Source organism: Chenopodium album, chromosome 8 (assembly GCF_948465745.1).
Source record: "Chenopodium album chromosome 8, dcCheAlbu1.1, whole genome shotgun sequence".
NCBI lineage: Eukaryota > Viridiplantae > Streptophyta > Magnoliopsida > Caryophyllales > Amaranthaceae > Chenopodium > Chenopodium album.
In genome coordinates, this window is record NC_137841.1 from 63,497,533 (window position 1) to 63,502,036 (window position 4,504).

Below are 4,504 nucleotides of genomic sequence, written 5' to 3' on the forward strand. Positions count from 1 at the left end.
ACCGTGGGCCCCACTAGCTACTTTCTCCTTATTTCCCTCCTTTTCCATCTTTATTCTCACAATTCTCTCCCTTGTTCTCCCCATTACTTCCCTCTCTCCTCATTTAACAAACACGTACTATTGAATTCTCACCCACCCAAATTGAACGTGAAACACTACATTTATCACTTCTTTTTCATTCTCTCTCCTTTTTCTTTCTAATATTAGGGTTTCAGTACTTTTCTCTGTAAAACAATTGCAATGGAGGGATCAAAAGTGTAGCCAAAACAACTACATTGGTGTGGGGGAGGGGCAAGGGTTTAAATTTTGGTGTTGAAAGTCAGCGAGGGAAAGGACAAAATCGAGGTAATTTTTTTTAATTGATTATAGAAAACCCTAAAACAAATTAATCAAACAAAAAGGAATGAACGGGGAGCTATATTTTTACAAGACTTCCAAAAATGCAAAATCGAGTGAATAATCGTGTTATCATAAATGTATGTTTGATTAGGGTTTTTGAAATCAATTTGGGGTTCATTATACTCCAATGACATTGAAACAACTACCACAATAATAATAATAATAATAATAATAATAATAATAATAATAATAATATAGATGAAACAACGATAGATGCATATTTGCGATGAGATTTCAGCAGACGTAAGCGCAGCTACAACCGCGACCTTGAGAAACCCTCCCAGCTCCGTCACATGGATAACGTCCGGGTGTATATGAGTGTAATATGCTTCTATAGCATTTTACAGCTTCTTGTTCGTTAGTTTCCTCTTGGCAACGATTCTTAGTTTTACGCAAATATTTCTTTGCACATTCAATAAAAGCAGCAGAGTTGAATGTAGGGGGTCGATCTTTGCAAACTCCACCTAGCGTGCGCTCAGCCTTGCATTCTTGGTCACATTTGTTGTTGTCAGCGCATTCTCCTTCAAAATTCTTACTTGTCTTGGAGCACACCGTTGCTGTTGAAATTATAAATGTAGAGATGAGAGAGGGGAAACAAGAACTTTTATACTGTCTCCGTTACATATTAGTTGCAACTTTAAAATATTTTATCTCTTACAAATATTACCTAAAGTTGCATTTCAGATCAGTCTTGCAACTAATATGCAACAAAGGTAGTATATTCAATTCAATTTATAAAGTGACTGTAACTAACTCTAAATAGACCAACAATCCTATAATAATGATCGTTATATTTAGAAGACGGTTAAAATTGACATTAATATTGCCAAATTTGAACTATCTTCTCAATATAATAATGATATCAACTTTTAATTAATATGGAATAATCTTAATCTTTATAGTATCTTCTTAAATTAATTTGATTTTTGTTTTTCTTTTACGCAATTGTCCCAACTTGGAACACCGCCAAAGCATAAAAAAAATATATGCTATGTTTGGTCACCTTATTTTTTCTTATCCAATCTGGTATAAACTTATTTATCAATTTTGTTCTGAACATTTGATTTGATTGCCTAATGTGAACAAACTTTGAACTTATGTATATGCTAATCTATAAGAAAAAAATATATCAAATGAGGCCTTACTTAATTTTTATATCTGTGTGTTTTGTACTTTTTATAATGTTTTCATTACGAAATTAAAAATATTTAGCACTAAAATCGAATATAGAACAATAAAATAGATATTGCATGAATTTATTTTTTTTATAATCTGATCTATAACTTATTTTTTATAATTTTGATTGAGGCCTGAGCGGGAGGGAAGGGGAATGGTTTTTTGCGGTGGAGGAAGGGAGGAGGGAGGGCTTCATTGGTTCGATGGGGAAGGGAGGGTTTCATTGGTTCGGTGGTGGTTGTGTGGGGATAGGGGTGGTTTGAGTGATTAGTGTGGGGAGGGGTACGTTTGTTTCGGTGACTTGTGTGAGAAGGGGTGATTTTAGTGGTGAATTGGTGCTTGTGGAGCATGGAGTGGTCGACGGTGGGGAAAGTAAGGGGAGAGGGTTTTGATGGTGGGTGAGGAAAGATCAATCGACAGTAGTTGTTATGGTGAGACAATGGTGGCGGTGATGGCTCGAGAAAGGGTGGGGGTGGTGGCTGGGTTAGGGAGGTTTTACAGTTTTTTTTTTGGACCAATCAGGTGATGATAAATGTCCAAGTAATATATTATAACATGTTGATAATCGATTGAGATCAAAGTAAGCAAATGACCCCAAACTTCGGATTATTTAAAATAATCTGAAGTTGGGATTATTTGTGAATGGGTGAAAGTTGGGATTTGGGAGTATTTGCAAATGGGGAGAAAGTTGGGATTAGTTTTAATTAATTTAATAATGTTCCAAGATTCTTTCATAATGTATGTAGTGGTACTCAATCAAAACATGAAATTAAAACAGTTGTTTACACATATAATATGAATGTAAAAACCCTCAAATGATACTGTTCACATAATTACCATAGTTTGTTAGTAGGAAAATTATAAATAAATAAATAAATAAAAAAAAAAATAAAAAATAAACCCAGAGGATGTGCTTATACATTACCTTGTGAAGCCACAATGACCAAAAGAAGTCCGAGAGAAACTGCAAACAAAAGGGTACTAGGGACAAATTTAGCCATTGCTCTCTCGAAAACCTAATTGTTTACCTTTGATGTATGTTAAATGATTTGTTTGTGACTTTGCTTAACTTCATTTTTCTATATTTATACACACTTTTATGCCGCCTTGTCGGCCTTAATTACATACATGAGAATATGAGATTAGAGGCCAGCACAGACTCATCACGATTAATGGACAGGCCAGACTTATTATTTAATAAATCCAAGGATTTTTTTATACTCGTGAGACTTTATTTTATAAAGACAGAAATTAGTGAGTGCTTTCGGGACTTTAGATAAAAGAATTAAAAGTAAAAATATTAAATTAAATAAACATAAATTGTACTAATTGACGTGTGATTTTAACTTACATTTCAAACTTAATACTATTTTAAATTAGATAATATATTAATTAGTTATTTAACGCCTAGGAACACCTGCTAGCAAGATCCATATAGAAATCATAAAGAATTATTTTCAAAAATAAAATTTACCTGGAGCTAATTGGTGTATCATTTAATCGATTTAATTGGTAAATTTTTAACGACGATCTTCAATTAATTGAGTCGATAGTAATAAGTTGATCATTTATAATCATCATGTGAGGAGTGCATTTTCAGAAAATTTGATAACATAAAGCACTGTCTCCATTTTCTTTTGATGTACTCATGTTTTTTCATACTTTTCAATACCTTTTTAAATCGTATACGTACATCTCCAATTTTTTATTACAAAAAAAATAATAAATAAGACGATTTTTACGAGACCCTACATATTATTTTCACCTTACCTCCTACTCCCAATGTTTTTGTTTAGGTACATTGGTTTGCTTGACACCAAAGGTAAAGCCAGGAATTTAAAAGTAAGAGAGCTGACTCTTACATATTATTAAACAAAATCATTAAAAAATTACTTTATTCTCCTTCTGTCCCTTAATTAGATGTCTACTTATCTTTATTATGCGAGTAACAGATACTATAAATAGGCATTTAATAAAGGGACGAAGAAAGTATCAATTTTTTTTAAAAAATAATATACTGTAAAATTTTAGATATTAGTATTATCAACACTCATATGCTCATTAATTTAAACAATTAATGCACAACTTTATTCCTTTTTTTTTTTTCTTTAACCACTACTCCATATTATGAAAAAATATACAAATATTAGAAAATTTTAAATACATGGCGTCCGGCTAAGATTTGAAACTCATATATATGCTCATTAATTTAAGAAATAACTATAGTGTGACTCGGGCATTGTCCCAAGATTTTACTTCGCTTAGAGTAATCTCCTTTTTTCGTAAAGGATTTGGTTTTTTTTTTTATATTATTAAAATATATAGACGACAACAATAAATTTGTAAAATATATTTGAAATATAATGTTAAATAGCTAAGAAAAATTAAAAGTTTTATGATTTTCATTTGTTTTTAGTTTATTGGAAGGTTTTGTTGTACATATAAATATATTTAATTAGGTGGATAGCATTCTTTTTAAGGAAATGTGGATAGCATAGTTTAATTTCTAGCCATGATGGCAAGAAGTGCAATTTTCATTTATTGATAATGTTAGGAGTTAAAAGCTCTTTTTATACGTTTTTAATGAACATCGACATAGATTATTAGATGGTGATGTGGCACAATTATAATGCAAGAAGCATACACATGACACAAAGCCTTCTTAGAAATGTTTGTAATACGTATATAAAAGAAAAATTGTATATAAATTACTTTATATTATGAGATTTTGCTATACACGTTATACCCTTCAATAAGTTTGAAAACATTTAAACATCAAATGAAGGACAAAATCTTCTAATAAAACGTTACGAGTAATACAAAAACGTGCAGGCGACCTGTATCCTAAACTTGTCCGTAGATTAATGCTACCTGGCTGCCAGCAATTCATTCGTTCAGTCGTTCCTGTAAATTGGGAACCCACGAGAGA

The 4,504-nt window shown here is 31.5% G+C and overlaps 1 long non-coding RNA gene across 1 annotated transcript; it reads right to left on the reverse strand.

The window, feature by feature from the left end:
* Positions 1-437: 437 nt before the first annotated feature.
* On the reverse strand, positions 438-2,621 carry LOC145556236 (uncharacterized). Its single transcript, XR_014091813.1, has 2 exons — positions 2,501-2,621; positions 438-956 (listed from the first exon to the last, which is right to left on the reverse strand). It is a non-coding gene; the product is annotated as an uncharacterized LOC145556236 (long non-coding RNA).
* Between the last annotated feature and the right edge of the window lie 1,883 nt (positions 2,622-4,504).